Here is a 19,430-nt window from a genome sequence, read left to right as displayed (position 1 = left end):
CAAGTGCTTGCTCAGATGGTTCAAACTTTGCAATCTCATTTTGCAGATGGGCAGTGTCCCCAGCTCTAACTGTACCCTTGTCTTCATGGGTATTAATTGCTGTGGGATACCGATGCTTGGGCAGGGTCGATACCTTTTTCCTGTAGTGGAGGCACCTGTACTTTACTGGTCAGCACAGCCTCACTGTTTTAATTCTGTAACCTTTTCAGACTCCAAGGTTGTAACCTCTGACCATAAAGTCTTTGCATACTCTCTCTCCCTGCAGTACTGTAATCTCATCTCTCAGTATTTCAAGCTCTTCTATGTCTAGGCTTTTCTGCAAGTTTAATTCATCCGCTAGAGATCCCTGTTTTTTGAGTGCATCCTGCAATTTCCCTCTCAGGGTCTTTATCTCTTCCCTGTGTTTTCTCTGAGCTTGCTTCCATGTATCCTTCATTAATTTTTGGAGCACTGTGAATGTCTTTGTTAGGGCCGCAGCTGCTTGCCTCAGTTTCTTGACCTCCTTGTGCTCCCTCTTGTACCGAGTCACCTAGCCTCTAAGCTTGGCCTCTAGCAATGCTTTGGTAATGCTCAGGGTAGCCTTCAGTTTCTCATGCTGCTCTGCTGGGACACACAGGGTAATCAGAAGTTCCTGCAGCACTTGTACTTCTTTAGCAGCCTGCATATTTTCTTCCTGCAGAGATCGCTGCTTCTCCTTGGCACTCTGGAGGTGCATACCGCAGACCCTGCAGTTGGTTCTGCAAAAGGTGCTCTGTTTGTATGTGTTGCTCCAATGCTTCAAATGTTTTATCTTCCAATAGATTCTTTAATTTTTGTACAGGTAGTTTGTGCAGCTTTTCCTTCTTTTCCTTGGTGTGGTCTGTCAAATCAGAATTTTCTTCTTTCAGCCTTGTATTTTCTCTTTTTGCAGTCTCTGTAATATTCAGGGCCTCATTGTAGTCCTCCTTCCATTTATGCACTTCTGATTTGAGACTCCCGGTACCTGGAGTGAGACTTCAATCTCTAGGTTGAGCGTCTGAAGCTCCTTCTTAGAGACTTTTAGATCCATATTAAGCCTGCTGACCTCTTTTTGAAAGATGTCCAGATCCTCAGCGAGACTGTGAAATTCCTTTTTAGAGACTTCCAGTTCTGTGTGGCAATTGCTGATCTCTTGGTGTGAGGCATCCAGTGCTATGAGGAGAGTATGAACCTCATTCTGTGATATGTCCACTTCTCTCCAGACACTATTCACCTCCTGGTGTGAGGCATTCAGTTCTATGCGGGGAGTATGAACCTCATTCTGAGAGACTTCCACCTCTCTATTGCAATTGCAAACCTCTTGCTGAGAGACTGTCATCTCTTTCAGTGCCTCCTCATACTTATTTTTAGATTAGCAATCATTCTATCAGATTAGCTCTGCTTTACATCCATGGTGGTAATTGCATCTAGTTTGCAGTATCTAGATCTGTCCGTAGATTCTCCAATTCAGTCTTGGCCACAGAGTAAATTGCGAGCACAGTCTTCTGTAACGCAGCATTATTTTCTCTTCCCAGTTTCACTTCTTCATGGAGCAGATCACAATTATGCCTGGCAGCTTGCAGAGCATCTTCAGAGCTGGTCAAGGGAGCGTCACTTATTGGTTCTGGCTCTACTTCCATGGTATGGTTGGTTGAGGATTTCTCACTATTAGCACCAGATAGACACTTCTTTGGGGTACACGACTTCTGTCTTCGGCCCTCTGGATATTCTGTCATCTTCCGGACACATTCTCCATTTTCTCTAGGCTGCAGGGCATCTCGGACCCCGTTTTTCTCTGCAGCATCTGCGGAAGTGTCTGTTCCTTTTACAGTTAGTGAAGAACCCCTTTTCTTTGTCTTTTTTCGCCTCTTTGTTTTGAACAACTCCGTCCCATCAGGGATTCTGGGATCTCCTTCTTTATTTGAACTTTCAGTAGTTTCACTGTGTCCGCCAGGCTTTTCTTGCAGTTGCGTTATCTGGCGTAGTTATTCAGTGATCTGCTGCTCCCGCTCTTGCTCCTGTCGATCACATATGTCGTCATAGAGAGCATTATTTTAGATATGTACCGAGTTCAGGCACCCCAACCATTCTTAGGGTGTTTGTGGGTTTGACTCAGTTCGGGTTCCCGATAAGAGATGTCTTTATCCTCATCCGTATCTTCATCTGACCGGAAGGAACACTCTTCCGTGGGGTAGGATTCATTACAGGAATGCTACATCTTGTCCTCCATTTTGGCGGTATTGTGTGTATTTTCCTTCCTGACCTCGGGAGGCGCAATTGCAGCTGTTTTCTCTGTATTCGCTAGGACCCCAAATATTGGTAGTTCAATACAATATTGGTGGTCAGAATTTGTTTGTAAAGTTCGTAGCTCTCAAAGGCGTCTCTGTAGACTTTTTCTTTTTTTTCTTGTTTACTTTTTCAGATTCTGAAACATCAGTAGCACTGTGCACACATTCCTTCTCATTAGTGATACCGGGTGTGCATCTGCCAAGAAAATCCTCTGTACCTTCCTTGTGTCCACAGCGTATTGTTGCTGCTGCAGTTCCTTGGCTCGTTGAAAAAATATTCCACTGACTGCTGCCCTTTTTTTGGGGCCACGTAGGGGTCATCCGACTAAGGACTGTAGGGACACTGCTCCGTGTGGCTTGGCTCTTTACACCAGGGACACATTTTCTTCCCCATTCTTGCAGAGTCTGTATTTGACTTCAGCTGGGTGGCCATTTTAAATTCCCAGGATTATTTTTTCATACAAGTGGTGGGATAGACTCTGGTCACAGCAATTGTATCTTGTTTGGGTCACCATCTGTCACAGTCCTCCAAGTGCAACTGTGGCATTGTGGCTTTCTCAAGTGCAGTGTAGTTTTCCTACCTAGATGTGAAGCCCATTAATTCTGGTCACTGCTGCACGTGATTCTTTGTTTTGTTGCTCAGGCTATTTGCAGTTACTTAAGCAGCCAAAAGTACAAAAAATGTTCACAGACAATCTCCGGGGCCCCTTTTAAATTCAAGGGCCACCTCTCATCCCAACTTCTGACACCATATGTAAGAGATGTGTGAAGAGATACGCAATGGAAACCGTTTTAAGGTGAAATTAAAATGAGGCTTTATGGCACCTGTTCCTTTAACACGGCAAACACACTCAAAATAAACAAAAGGAAGGCCTACTCCTCTGTGGAGAATATCTCCACCTTTACTCTGTCCCTTTCTAACTGGGTGGGTAGCTAAACTAGTTACCATCCCCAAACATATATACATATATGTACCCATGGCTGGACCAGCTACCTTTCTGCTTTCCCAGTCACGTAAGTTCTAGTAAGATCCAGACAGTGACAGGCTATCTTGTGGGGTTTTTCCCTCCTCCTGCTGTCTCTGTGAGTGGCAGAAGTGGAGATGACATGGGAGTCTGTGTCTGTCCAATAAGGATGCAGATCCTGTGCCCTCCCATTTTTCACCAAGGAGGAGGTGTCCTAAATTATAGAGTTGAACCCTGCCCTCACAGGGTGGGGTTCAGGCAGTTCCTTCTTTCGCTACAAGAGATGAGGCTGTAAGCCAAGTCTCCTCCCGGCTAGCAGGAAGACATTGACTGGGTGCAATCAATACTTTACTGAGGCATCATCATTACCAGCAGGCCTATACCATCCAGGAGCCTGGAAGAAATCCTGACAACTGATTGCAATCGCTGTAATAACATCACGCAGTGGCTGCAGAATAAAGACCATCCATTTTTATATATCTGGCTGAGTGGCAATCTATTGGCCAGATGTATGGGGATAAAAGACTGTCGTGGTGGGGATTGCCTTCATGCCTTCATTTCAACTGGAGCCCACTATGGCTGGAGGCGCTGACACAAAGAAAGAACATCCAGGATCACTGAGCCTGTCCTGTTTCCCCGTGTCATCACAGACACTCAGCATCTCCTTAGCTAAACATGTACCGAGCACCAGACAGGACTGTAGCCAGGGTAAATCAACGGATTGCGGAATCCGCGGAGTATATTGGCAATAACAATAAAAAAATCCACAGAACAAGAAGCACTATTTTTTGAGATTGATCCACTGAAATCTGTGGAGTCAAACGGAGATAGGCAGATCTAGCGGAGTTCCCCAAAAGACACATAACACGTCAGATCCGGTGGAGCCACGTTTGTGAAATCTACTCTGGAGCATGAGTTTTACTCATAAACTGCCTGCTTTAAACTGATGTTTGTGAGTGTGAATTTTACATTTGTTCAGAAAATAAAACCACCCCATTGGTTTTACACTAGGAGTGGGCGCTTTTTTCTTTCTTTTTTTCAGGTTTCGTTTGATGAGGTGGTTGTACAGATACAGCGGCCATTATTTGAACATTTCTCTGAGCCATTTTCGGAAAGTCTGCTGTATTCCATGCGTGATTCACTCTTTATTCTCAGCGAACGCTAGAGTTAACGTGGCCAATCACACCAATCACACCTGTGTTTAGCGTTGTTGATTTCTTTGAATTGCCTGGATTCTAATTTATTTGGGTGCAGTTCTTCGCGTATCCGCCAGGTGGCAAAATGAATCCCCTATGCCCGCACAATTGCTGAATAGAACGAACCTGTACACTCAACATCATTTTTATTCAAAACCGAACGTCAGTTACGCATATCTAATATTTTCTGCAATTAATGCTGGAACAGATAAGAAGGCAAGTTTAGCAGAAATGTATCATCATGTCATTGAGAACTACAATGATTTCAAATGTTCGCCTAACCATTGTGGGTGGAAGCACTCGATAAGGCAAAGATAGCAGGGGTTATTGGTCTGTACTCCCAGGTTTTGCCAGTATGTTTGCTTATGGCAACTTCAAAAGGAGAAAGGTCGGGTTCAATCCATTTACAGTAAGGTTAATAATTTCCGTCCTTGCAATGTACCAACCCCAGCTTGCCAATACTATTGCAATAACGTCCGATCATCACTGACGTCACTGAAAACCTAGTAAACCCGCCTGATTAAAATCCTTGCTACCTGACCCCACCTGTCAAACATGATTGCTACCTGGCCCCATCTGACTACAAGCTTCAGCAATCAACTGTCAACTATAATGCTGATGACATGTGTGACCCCAGCTTCTATGTACAATACACCCCGGCTTGCCAATACGGTTGCAATTGCTGGCCGACTGTCACTGAAAACCTAGTGAACCTTCCTGATTACAATCATTGCTACCTGACCCCGCCTGATTACAATCATTACTATCTGGCCATGCCTGACTACATACATTGCTACCTGGCCCCGTCAGACTACCAGCAGTCACCTGAGATCAACATAGGATGGGCTGGACTAAGAGACTGTGCAGAAAAGAAATGTATTAAACTACATAAAACAAAAATACATACTAAAACAAAACAGGGGGAAAGCACTCCCACTAGTTTCACTCTTCAACAGCGCTTTCTCAAGGAGTCATGTAGGAGATGTACCAGCAGTCACCTGTCAAATATCATGCAGATGACATGAATGACCCCAGCTTCTACGCACAATACACCTTTGACATTGGCTCATCTCCACCCGGTTGTTGTAGACATGCACCATATAGCACAAGATGACGCATGCGCAGTACCGGAAATAATAGCATAATTTTGTTTTCCAGAAAATAAACTTTGAAAATGAGCAGCAAAAGATAAGGATGAAGTTCGATGGAACATTAATTTCACTTTTTTTAAACGTTGCCTATTTTTTCTTTTATTTAGTCTATCAGTATTACCAGCTTCACACTTTTAAAACATTGCCACGCTAAAAAATTTGACAACACACTACAGTATGCACTGTAGTACTGCACAGTATGTTATCGATTCAATTACTGCACCTGTCATTGCCTGTACTAAAATTTCACAACAAGATGTTTTTTGCTTTTACAGTATTTCACTTCCTGGAAAATGCTACAGTACTTTATGTTACTGTTTTCTTTTATCAATGATGTTGCATTTTTCAGTATACAGTAATTAGACTTTACATGTGTAATTCATTCGGGTAAGAAACCCCAAAAATAAATATTAATAACTAAGGGCTCTATGCAGTTAGCGCCGAAAAAGTGCAATCGCCAAGGGTAATTTATCGTCATGATTCTGTCGATTTTCCCTCTCCGTATGCAATAAGTGCCGAATCCCTTCTGAATCAAGCCGAAAACATTTGCTCCCACTCTGCCGATGATTTGCCGATCACACACAGGTGTATCGGCGTGCATGGCGAGGTGGTGTTAGGTTCCCCAATGAAACTTCTTGCTGAATCTGCCGAAGCAAGCATGTTTTGGATTGAGCGGCCCATTTAAAGGCAGCGTGTATTTTTATTCATTCTCTGTGTTGTTGGGAGTGAGAGAGAGAGAGAGAGAGAGAGAGAGAGAGAGAGAGAGAGAGAGAGAGAGAGAGAGAGAGAGACAGAGCTGGCCGATTTCCATATTTCATATTGACTGAGACAGTTGTGGTGTATTGTGAGAGGTTTGTCCTGTGTTGTTTTGTTTACATCTTTGTTTTGTTTTCACTTTGTAAGTGTTCAGTGCGATTGTCTTTAAATTTCTTTTCTGTTCTTTGTGAGTGCTAGAGGTATGGCCGCAAGGCGTGGGAAGATTGATGCTGGTGTGAGTGGTACTGGTAGTCGTGTGAGTATGCGTCTGAGTGAACATAGGATTCAGGGGAGTGCTGTTTTGTATTATGAGCAATAGAACGTAAACAATCCTATAATGTTATAAGTCCCCGCTCCATTGACTCCATTGATGTAGAGATGAGGTTTTTTTTCTAAGTGCCGTCCCGGCAACCTTGCCGATCGTTCTCCCCTCCAACTTGCCAACTTTAGTTGGCGGGACCAATTGCAGATGAAATCTCCATTTCTGAGTGCCAATCAGCAACGATAAGCTGATCGGGGCTACTTGAATCCAGCCGATTTCAAAAAGTGCCGATAAGTGCCGATAAGTGGGTTATCGGCAGCCACATGCCGATAAATTTTTTTTCGGCAAGAAAAACTGCCGATTTTGAGCACTTATCGGCGCTTACTGAATATCAAATCCAATTTTGGCGGGAAAATGCCAATAAAAGCCTTATCGGTGCTTACTGCATGAGGCCCTAAATAACTAAAGTCCTGCATTGTGATTTTTCAAGAATGACTTCACTGCCAATGTTAATTGCAATTGTGATAGGGACCTTGATAAAGCACTTGCTGCGTGAAAAATGTTGGCCCATTTTTGCCTATTTTTATGGTCAATTAAACTTAATTTTGGAGTTACCCTCTCTACTTTGCCTTTGTTTGGGTGGTGCGACACAAACTTTCTCTTATCCAATGTTAATTGCGAGTCAGAAAAAAGAAGAAAAAAAAAGGCATAGCTTTTTTTTCTTATTATTTATTTCTCGACAAGGGATTAAAAAATGAGTGATTTTAAGAAATCATAATGTGATGCAGTTTTTAAATATTTTATCAATTTTTACATTCATAAAATCCCTTCCTTTTTATTTCTTAAGGAGGTGGCATACACTTTTTTTCAAGGAGGGGGAATACTATTCAAAACCTTCAAATTTGAATAGGCTTGGCCTGCTTTTCATACTGTTTCTGGAAATATCACACACACAGAAACATGTTCTCAAAGGAGTTTTAACTTTAATTACATTTTAAAACAGTTCAAATGATTTTCATTCTACTGTAATCCTGCTGCGAGCTCATCACAGCTTTAGCCAAAGACGACTTAACTTCATTGCACCATTTCCCACACCCTAACCCTCCTAAAGCCAAGAAAAAAGGCATTCTACAGTACAATACTTGATCTCCACACCTCCCCCGGTCATGGGATTTAGCTGAGTCACATCACTTGATGTAAATGAGCCTGGATTTCTTATGTCATTGAGAGAGGTGGGAGGGGGTGATTAGGCAAACTATTGACTGTTATTATGCACATAGTACAATAAACTTGGACTCCCCCCCCTTCCTGTAGTGCTTCATTGCCCGTGAAAGAAAAACAATATGGCTGCAAGACTAGGGAATTTAAGGCCTTGACTGTGTAACACTATTAACCGGCACACAAAATGAATAAACTATAACTAAACTTACCTTTAAACTATAATTAATTATTAGAAATAATAGGTAATACACACATGTCTAATACAAATAATACATGTACTGTATATAATATATACTGTAGAATATGGAGAGAGTAAGCACAGAAAAAAATGGTTAATGTTAAATTACAGTACCTTTAATATAAAGTAACATTGAAACAGGTTGTTGTTAGTACCATACTTACCTGTACTATACTTACTGTACCTGTACTTACCTTACTACAGTACCTTACTACATGCCGGTGGCCTGCCCATTATACTCTAGAAGTACGGGCAAAACTTTGCTAATATGTTAATATAACTGTTGCATTTTTGTACGGTTAGTATGTAATTCCAGAAGCTGAGTATTCCTTTTTTTAATTCCTCTTTGTTGGACGGCTCAACAACCTTTCTTATATAATCCTTCATCGCATGCCAGACAAATTCTTTCGGGTTCAAAACTGGTGATCTTGAATGGGAGTGGAAACAAATGGTGAATTAGTTAATCAGATAAAAACGGTTTAAAACAATGAGAAACAGTTACTGCACACTGGAACACTTACTCCAGTGGCGTCTTAACCCAGTTGATTCCGCTGGCATGAATATAGGTAGAAGATGCGGTATGTTTAGGGTCATTGTCCTGGAAAAAACGGTGACCACCAGATGGGAAATCCTGCCTAATGTATTCTACAATCCCCTGCTCACCTCCTCCAGCACCCAGCCATGCCGATGTCCATATGGATGACACCAGCACTCCTTGCACATGATCCAGCTCTGTCGCACGCATGCCGGATGTTTTTAGTGGTATCGAAATGATAGACCACTCCATGGAGCAATACAGGGGCAGAATGGAGGCCATGATGATCGTCTTTAGGAGTGCATGGAGAATATGGATAGGTGCATTGGTGTTCATCTGGATAAGATTGAGAGGAACATCGCAGGGCTGTATTCTTTGCTTGGAGTCCCTGCCCGTGTTTGTCCAACGCAGGAGCAGGAGGGTGACCTGGTGGCACCTTATTCTCCCATGTAGGAACTGCATACCCTCCCCCCCCCCCCCCGTGCACCCTCTCAATACCTCGATTTGACTTTCACGCTTCCAGGATACACACATACCCTTCTGTTGGAGGCGAAGACAACCCCGGTAAGGCCACGACAGGAGGAAAGCATCCTCCCAGACCATCTAACCCTGCCTCTGCCAGAAGCACACCGGCTGCAGCACCCAGGATGGTACTGATCCCAGACATCATGCTGAGAGACCTGCACCCGAGCATCCGTGAGAAGTACAGGATTATATGGGGTGATCAACCTCAGAAATATGCCCTGTACATCATTAAACACCACGTCAGTTTTGAGACATATAGCGAGTGGACCAAAAATGTAGATTATGAAGGCAAGAAATACTAGATGCAAATTTAAGGAGAAAAATTATGGAAGGTGAAGCGCTATTTTAATTTTAACAATCAACTTGTGAAAACAGTCAGAGACAGCATCAATGCCCCTTTGAGGCATACAAGGACTCTTCCTTGGAAGTCCTCCGACCTGTTTGACAACTACTAGTTCTTAATTTATTTAAAAATATAGATGGGCCGCCAATGTTTTTAATCTAAAAAAAGACAAAGAATGTTCAGTCCGCGCTCTTGCTTCCTATGGTGACAGAAAATAATTCTTCGCCTTCCTCTTGCAGCTCCTTTAGCTCGAAATGTCTCCCCCCACTCCAAAGATGAAATCCGGAGGAATACTCCGACGGCGAGTCAGACAACCAAGAAAGAAAGCACAGGAGCGCACCAAGGTAAGGATATAATATATTGTATATTAAACAACAAAAATTTAGAAACTTGCATATAAATAAAGTTAGTACGTGTCCAGGTCGAATGAAATCCCCATCAGATCGGCTCCACTATTAGTCAGGCAAGGGGGCAATTATAGTTCCTCTCATGTGGCAGTCCCGCGCGCTGGGACTAGCTCCGTGGCACTCACTGCAAGATCGCCTCCGCTTGTGTGCGGATGTTGGCGTGGTGTGCAGGGCGTGTGCGCATGTGTGGAAAAAGGTCCCCTAAGGCCGTTCGCAGATGCCGATTAGATTAGGAAATCACGACCGGAATAGATACACTAGAGTGTATGTCAGCCCCCAAAGGATAGGGAAGCTGGTTACACAATTCGCGACGCGTTTCGTATAATCAATATACTTCATCAGGCTTAAACTTGGGCACCTGTGATGGGTCTTTTATTTGTCCTTCAGGCTATATCATTGGTTGTTCATTCTAAGGACATAGACCAATTAGAAAGCTAGAAACGGTGAATATTTAAATTCTTAACAATCATATTTGGTATCATAAGAATATCTGCAGTTATAATGGCTGCAGTAATAAAATTATAACCTTTTAACGGACAATGTTACTGTTATTTAAAAAAAAGGCTATATTCAAAGGGCAAGATTATTTAATGCCCTGTTGATCAAATAAAGGCATATAATATTGCACCCCCGGGTGTCCAAAGTAAACAAGTGTAAAATAATAAAAACTTGGTCATATATAGTAATAGACAATAGTTCAAAAAAACACATTGTGAATGTAACAAATCTAAAAACATAAAAATTACATAGATATGTGGATAATAAAGATATAGGGATGGTAAAAAAGGAGTGGAAAGGGGGAAAAAAGGGGAAGAAAAAGATGAAAGAGAAAGAAAGGGGAAAGGGAAAAAGGGAGGGAAAAGGGAGAAGGGGAAAAAGGAGGAGGGGAGGGGGGGAGGAATGGGGGGAAAGGGGGAAAAAAATAAAAAAAGATATGAGGGGAATTGGGAAAATTGGAGCAGAGAATTTAGAGTAAAAAAGCACAATAGCACAGAAGTCGCCCAAGAGACCAGACTCAATAGGATTTGTATGCACAGTTTGTAATAAATGAATGATAGATTCAACATGTATACATTAGATATTTCCTTCATTAGGATATTAGCCTCAAAAATGGAGTCAGTTCTATATAGTCATTTAACGCCCCAGGATATTTAGTTTGGAGGGTGAATATCCAGAACTGCTCTCTTTTTGCAATTTGGAGGTCTCTATTACCAGCTCTATTATTGGTCACTATATGTTCTATACCCATATAGCGAACTCCAACAGTGCTACGTTGGTGAACATCTCTAAAATGAGATAAAAGATGTGTGAGTGGTTTGGCTGAGGCTAACAATTTAGGAATATTGACAATATTTCTGAGATGTTCCATAATGCGTAATTTTAAATGACGCTTGGTGCAGCCTACATATTGTAGACCGCATCCATATTGTAGTATATACAGTATATTAGAATTGTTAATCTCATATTTATGATCTGTCATTTTTGATGTAAAATGGTTTTGTGGCAATATTTTGTGACAGATTTTACATTTATTACACCTATGATTCCCTTTAAGACCCAGCACATCTCTTATGTCTCTCTTTTTGGTGGAGATAGTACCCTTGAGAAGGCGTGGGGCTAAAATAGTTTTTAAATTGTTTGATTTTGTAAAAACAATAGAAGGTTTATTTGCAAGAAACTTGGACAATTTCGGGTCCATATGTAGAATGTACCAGTATTTATTCAAAATATGTTTTATTTTATTATGTGAACTATTAAATTTTGTAACAAAATATGGTGTCTCTTTTTTTTTATATTGTTTATGGGTTTCAGTGATAGTTGAAGCACTAGTTGATGGGATTGAATTACTAATAAATATACATTCCAATGGTTGATTTGATATATCTAAATTTTCATTGGGGTTAATAATTTTATTTTTGTTTGTTTGTTTTGTTTGTAATCAATTTCTTCCTATCAATATTCAATGCTTTATTATAAGTGTAACCCCGGTCTCTTTTCAGCCCCAGAGACCCCCCATGTAGCGCTCCGAGGCTCTGCGGCACACCAGGCTAGCGGGGGCCGCCATGACAGGTTGCGCGAGCGTCCGCGTTGGTCGCGCAGGCGCAGTAAGGGTAGCGCACGTGGTACCAATGCTAAAGAGGTCCTGAGTGGACTACAATTCCCAGCAGCCTCTGGGGATTGCCCTTTCACCCACATCACATGCAGCCAGTCAGCAAATAGGGTTTTGCTGCTTCTCCTGTGGAGGAAAGCTACAATGTTGCGGGGACCATGTTTGGCAGTTGGAGCTGGGAGCAGGAAGGGGAAGGAAAGGTGTAAGGAGCAAGTGAACCCGAGACGGTGAGGAAAGAGACATTGTCCATTGCTCGCTTCCCGTGGAAGCTTCGCCAGTTTGTAGGGACAAAGACTGTGTGAAGAAGGATTGAGGGAAGGTTGCCTCCTTTAAGCCCAAAAAGGAGCGCCCCATTCAGCATGTAGTGGACCGCGGGAAAGGTCCTGGCCTCCTGGCCTACCGCATCCATGCCGCGGATGGTCGGGTAAAGGCCTGGTTAAGAGACACTGTGCTATTCCTTCCACCAGGGGGAGGAAGTAGCACGGAACCGGTGACTGTTACCCCAGAGCGTGCTCTACAAGAGATTTTTCTGGGGGAGGCTCACGGACGCCAAATTGAGGTACCCCCACCTGATCAGTTAGGGGCACTCCACTATGATACTCAGCTGGCCTCGGGTATCCACGTGATGATGTTGGGTACCAATGGGAAAATGCAAGTTATGTGCGGTATGATTTAGGCAAAGCATTTTTCATTATATAACTTTCTGTATGTTTGCTACCCAAGCGAGGTCGTTGGGATTCTACGAGGGGGAGAATATAACCCGGTCTCTTTTCAGCCCCAGAGACCCCCCATGTAGCGCTCCGAGGCTCTGCGGCACACCAGGCTAGTGGGGGCCACCATGACAGGTTGCGCAAGCGTGCGCGTTGGTAGCGCAGGCGCAGTAAGGGTAGCGCACGTGGTACCAATGCTAAAGAGGTCCTGAGTGGACTACAATTCCCAGCAGCCTCTGGGGATTGCCCTTTCACCCACATCACATGCAGCCAGTCAGCAAATAGGGTTTTGCAGCTTCTCCTGTGGAGGAAAGCTACAATGTTGCGGGGACCACATTTGGCAGTTGGAGCTGGGAGCAGGTAGGGGAAGGAAGGGTGTAAGGAGCAAGTGGCTCCTGCACCAGGTAAGGATCCCCAAGTCCCAGGCAGGCCCCAATCCCTGTTAGGGTAGTCGGTAGTACTGAGGGACAGCCCCTAGGTTAGGGACTCTGCCCTTAGGTGTGTGAGGGTGCAGGCTTGTCAGTGTCACGGCTGGTAGTGCTGTGAGTGCTGACAAGTAGGCACAGTGTGTGCAGCGTGTGCTGTGTGTTGTTGCTGCAGGTTGACTGTGTGTGTGCAGTGGGTTGCTGCAGGTTGACTGAGTGTGTGCAGTGTGTTTGCTGCAGGCGCTGTTAGTATTAGCTAGAGTCAGGACTGGGAAGAGTTAGGGGAGCGGAGCAGGCTATTAACCCCTTAGGTCCCAGATAGGTCCTCACTCCCCAGTTTGTGGTGCTACAGGGACAGGCCCTAGGTTAGGGAACGGGTCATGTAGTGCCAGTGTTAGATAGGGACACAGCGGATGCTGCGGTTCCTGTGAAGAGGTTCGGGCTCAAGTCGGGGCCCACAGAGACTATATCCAGGGTGAGATCGCCCTTGGCGGTCCTCGTGCAAAGAACCCGTTTGGGATCAGACGGAATCACCGAGCGACGGATCCTTTGTGAAGCAGTTGCTGATCCGAGTACTGGAGTGCTCGGCAGGTACTTTACATCCACAAGTGCACCAACGGGCCCTTAGCTTAATAGTGACTGCGCAGTCACCCATATCCTCTCTCTGCAAGAGTGCGGGACATTGGGTGGGGATCCTATGGACACTGGGTGGGATCACTCGGTGTTGGCGGGAAGCGTTTGATGAGACGCCTTGGTTATTAGTGTCTCCTCTGTAGAGGGACACCTGTTATTCTATTGTTGATATATGTGTGTATGTTCTCAAGTAAAAGGTATTGGTTATAATACACACGTTGTGCTAGTTATTTGTATGTTTCTTGCCCAGGGGAATCTCACATCACGGGGATCCTGGGTAAGTGGAGGCGCTGCGCTAAGGAAATGTGTAAGTGTTACCCCAGGCTCGCAGCTAGTGGAGGCTCAGAGCTCCTGGAGCCGCAGGTGTTGTACAGCGACCAGTAGTTCCTTTGGGAGAGTTCAGAAAAATGGCTACATAAGCATTGGAAATTAGAGTATTATCATAACCCTTTGTTGGAAACGTTCACAAAGGATCTTAGATTGTTCCTTGAATGCTTCCACATCTGCACAATTTTGCAGAATGCTTAGAAATTGGCTGAAAGGGATGTTATTAATACATCTCCTTTCATGTCCGCTTGTTGGATTTAAAAATGAATTGACATTAGTGATTTTGAAGTGAGTTTTAGTTAGGAGTTGATTATTGGCAACATATATTTCCAAATCTAAGAATGTAATATTGGTTTGATTTATTTCACTGGTAAAGGTGAGGTTAAAATTATTGATATTTAATTGTGTGACAAAATTATCAAAGGAGACACTGTCGCCATCCCAGATGATAAACACATCATCGATGTATCTCCGCCACATTACCAATATGTGTAGCGACTCCCACCATCCCATATACAAATTCGCAAAAGAAGGTGCAAATCGTGTCCCCATAGCCGTGCCACACAGTTGTAAATAAAACTCGTGTTCAAACAAAAAATAATTGTGTTTCAAAAGAAATTCAATTGAATCGTGAATGAAACAGCGTTGGGAAAGTGGTAAAGTGCCATGTAGTGCTAAAAAGTGATCTATAGCTGTAAGGAGAGAGGTGGTGTCATGTAAATGTGATGGTAAAGAACCTCCATAGACTGTTACCAGACAGAAATTGATTAACACACATATATATATATATATATATATATATATATATATATATACTTAGTTAAGTTATGGTGGTTAAAAAAAGTGACCTAAACCCTCCACTTAAAAACACATAAAAACAAAAATACTCCACTCAGCTTAAGCCTGTAGGGAACCATGTTAAAAATAGTTTTGAAGCAAAAGATGGCACTGTGTGCTCATTTGCATGTCATTTCCCAGGATCCCTTGCTGCAGTGGAGGTGCTGTGTGCTGGGTGATAAGGGTGAAGGGCGGGGTTGCAGACCTGTCTAAAACATACACAGGAATCTATGGCTAAAACAGTGTAGAGAGAAAAAACAAAAAAAACCAGATATGTGCTGTAGATAAGGTAGGGTGTTAAAAGTTTTTGAAGCCAGGGGAGGGTGACAAGGAAAGGTGGGGAGGAGGAGGGATGCTGTGGGGGAACGGGGGAGAGAGAACGTGTGGATAAGAATAGAGGCAAGCAAGATAATTACAAACAATTTTGATAGAGTGTGAGAAAACCCATGTCCGCATTAAGTCCTTTGGTTTTGGTGTCAAAGAGTCTTATCATTCTGAGTTCAAATGTTTTCCGTTCTTGGGTGCGTTTAAACATTCCATCAAGTATTTTGATTTTTAAATCATTTATGAAATGATCTGGCTGTGAGAAATGATGCGGACATGGGTTTTCTCACACCCTTTCAAAATTGTTTGTAATTATCCTGCTTGCCTCTATTCTTATCCACACGTTCTCTCTCCCCCGTTCCCCCACAGCATCCCTCCCCCTCCCCACCTTTCCTTGTCACCCTCCCCTGGCTTCAAACACTTTTAACACCCTACATTATCTACAGCACATATCTTTTTTTTTTTTTTGTTTGTTTTTTCTCTCTACACTGTTTTAGCATTGATTCCTGTGTATATCAGTATTGCTGACCTGAAGAAGAGAGGAGAACTCTCGAAAGCTTGTCCTATGACATAAATTGTTAGTCCAATAAAAAAGGTATCACCTAATACTGAAGAACTAATTTATTCTGCACTATCGCAACTGGACTAACACGGCTATTTTCTGCTTTATATATATATATATATATATATATATATATATATATATATATATATATATATATCTGCCTGCCTAAGACATGCAGATGAGCATACAGCTATATTTGCATATTTGCTTTCCTGTGGAGGGTTTTTGTCACTTTTTTTACTCACCATAACTTAACTCAGTATTATGGTTTAGCCTATCCCATAGCCTCTCTTGCATTCCCAGTAAAATCAACCCCACACTGATGAGACCCATCAAGGTCGAAACAGCTGTCTGTGGGTGGTTTTCTGGGTATGCACCTTAACCCTGGCTGTGCTCAAAGCTGTGACCATGCAGCAAGCTTAAGCCTATAGGGAACCATGTTAAAAATGGTTATTGAGGCAAAAAGTGACACTGTGTGCTCATTTGCATGTCATTTCCCAGAATCCCTTGCTGCAGTGGAAGTGCTGTATGCTGGGTGATAATGGGGATAGGCGGGGTTGCAGACCTGCCTAAGACATGCAGATGAGCATACAGCTATATTTGCATATATATATATATATATATATATATATATATATATATATATATATATATATATATATAAATTATTTGTACTTGTAATATTAAGACATACTGTAGACCCTGAAATCTTCACAATTCAATTTTCTAGTACTTTGTGGGCCCTTACTGCACAAAAGAGGTTAATATTTGCCACAACAGCAGTTACAGGTAACACACAGAGAGCATCAGAGGCATAATTACATTTCCTTTTCTTGGCTCTCTAATGAAAAGTTAATTCTCCTGTCAGATCGGGTATATGCCTTGAACATCTTCCCCTATTAGCCATTTGAAATGGACTCAAAATAGAATGTATATTTGTAGCGTGGCAGCGTCTGGGAGCTGATGTCCTTACTAATGCATTGGTGGGTTAATGTATCTAGTGCTGAGTGGACGTGATTGGGAGGATGCTGTATCCCAGGCCGCGTGCTGCACCCATACATCACGTATTGGGTCTCTGCATCATGTACTCAGGGTTTATCAGAGGAGAGACATTCAGGAATGATTAGTCTTCGGGTTGGCAGAACATCCAACATTTGGCTTATGAAAAAAGTACATTTTATGTGCTACGTCAGTGCGTGACATTCTCTTGTCGTAAGCAATTTAACATTTGCAAAGATCATATTACCAATAACATACCTAAATATTTTTGAAGTGAAACTTCTTTAGTGGCACCTCATTCGTAATGGGACAAAAATGGATTGTGGAGACAGAAAATGAAACGGATGTGACGTCAGGGGCGCTGCTCAGCTCAGCTGCCGCCAAGCTCTGTGCGGCTACAGTCCGGCGCCACCATTCCCCCCAACTGTGCCCTGTCGCCTCCTGCTCCGGTAACTGGGAGTGGGGGGGGTTTGAGCGTGCCGCCGGGGGGGGGGGGAGTTTGAGTGCGCCGCCGGGGGGATTTTGAGCGCGCCGCCAGGGGGGCATTTGAGCGCGCCGCCAGGGGGGAGTTTGAGCGCGCCGCCGGGGGGAGTTTGAGCGCATCGCCGGGGGGAGTTTCAGCCCACCGCCGGGGAGAGTTTGAGCTCGCCGCCGGGGGGAGTTTCAGCCCGCCGCCGGGGAGAGTTTGAGCTCGCCGACGGGGGGAGTTTCAGCCCGCCGCCGGGGAGAGTTTGAGCGCGCCACCGGGGGGAGTTTGAGCGCGCTGCCAGGGGGAGTTTGAGCGCGCCGCCAGGGAGAGTTTGAGCGCGCCACCAGGGAGAGTTTGAGCGCGCCGCCAGGGGGCGTTTGAGCGCGCCGCCAGGGGGCGTTTGAGCCCGCCGCCGGGGGGAGTTTGAGCCCGCCGCCAGGGGGAGTTTGAGCCCGCCGCCAGGGGGAGTTTGAGCGCGCCGCCGGGGGGGGGGTTTGAGCACGCCGCCGGGGGGGGGGTTGAGCACGCCGCCAGAGGGGCATTTGAGCGCGCCGCCGGGGGGAGTTTGAGCCCGCCGCCGGGGGGAGTTTAAGCCCGCCGCCGGGGAGAGTTTGAGCGCGCCGCCGGGGGGAGTTTGAGCTCGCCGCCGGGGGGAGTTTCAGCCCGCCGCCGGGGAGAGTTTGAGCGCGCCGCCGGGGAGAGTTTGAGCGTGCTGCCGGGGGGAGTTTGAGCCCACCGCCGGGGAGAGTTTGAGCCCGCCGCCGGGGGGAGTTTGAGCCCGCCGCCGGGGGGAGTTTGAGCCCGCCGCCGGGGGGAGTTTGAGCCCGCCGCCGGGGGGAGTTTGAGCCCGCCGCCAGGGGGAGTTTGAGCCCGCCGCCAGGGGGAGTTTGAGCGCGCCGCCGGGGGGGGGGGTTTGAGCACGCCGCCAGGGGGGCGTTTGAGCGCGCCGCCGGGGGGAGTTTGAGCCCGCCGCCGGGGGGAGTTTAAGCCCGCCGCCGGGGAGAGTTTGAGCGCGCCGCCGGGGGGAGTTTGAGCTCGCCGCCGGGGGGAGTTTCAGCCCGCCGCCGGGGAGAGTTTGAGCGCGCCGCCGGGGAGAGTTTGAGCGTGCTGCCGGGGGGAGTTTGAGCCCACCGCCGGGGAGAGATTGAGCCCGCCGCCGGGGGGAGTTTGAGCCCGCCGCCGGGGGGAGTTTGAGCCCGCCGCCGGGGGGAGTTTGAGCCCGCCGCCGGGGGTAATGTTTGAGCGCGCCGCCGGGGGGAGTTTGAGCCCGCCGCCAGGGGTAATGTTTGAGCGCGCCGCCGGGGGGAGTTTGAGCCCGTCGCCGGGGGGAGTTTGAGCGCACTGCCGGGGGGAGTTTGAGCGCGCCGCCGGGGGTAATGTTTGAGCGCGCCGCCGGGGGGAGTTTGAGCCCGCCGCCGGGGGGAGTTTGAGCGCACTGCCGGGGGGAGTTTGAGCCCGCCGCCGGGGGGAGTTTGAGCCCGCCGCCGGGGGGAGTTTGAGCCCGCCGCCGGGGGGAGTTTGAGCCCGCCGCCGGGGGGAGTTTGAGCGCGCCGCCGGGGGTAATGTTTGAGCCTGTTGCCGGGGGGAGTTTGAGCGCGCCGCCGGGGGGAGTTTGAGCGCGCCGCCTGCTCAGAATACAGACTGAGCCCCCCGGGTCCGCAGCTCCGCCGGGGGGAGTTTGAGCCCGCCGTTGTGGGGAGTTTGAGCCCGCCGCCGGGGGAGTTTGAGCCCGCCGCCGGGGGGAGTTTGAGCCCGCCGCCGGGGGGAGTTTGAGCGCGCCGCCGGGGGGAGTTTGAGCCCGCCGCCTGCTCAGAAAACAGACTGAGCCCCCGGGTCCGCAGCTCCGCCGGGGGGAATTTGAGCCCGCCATTGTGGGGAGCTTGAGCCCGCCGCCGGGGGGAATTTGAGCCCGCCGCCGGCGGGAGTTTGAGCGCGCCGCCGGGGGGAGTTTGAGCGCGCCGCCGGGGGGAGTTTGAGCCCGCCACCGGGGGGAGTTTGATCCCGCCGCCGGGGGGAGTTTGAGCCCGCCGCCGGGGAGAGTTTGAGCGCGCCGCCGGGGGGAGTTTGAGCGCGCCGCCGGGGGGAGTTTGAGCCCGCCGCCGGGGGGAGTTTGAGCCCGCCGCCGGGGGGAGTTTGAGCGCGCCGCC

This window comes from Ascaphus truei, chromosome 5 (assembly GCF_040206685.1).
Source record: "Ascaphus truei isolate aAscTru1 chromosome 5, aAscTru1.hap1, whole genome shotgun sequence".
Classification (NCBI taxonomy): Eukaryota; Metazoa; Chordata; class Amphibia; order Anura; family Ascaphidae; genus Ascaphus; species Ascaphus truei.
This window is presented reverse-complemented; position numbering follows the sequence as displayed.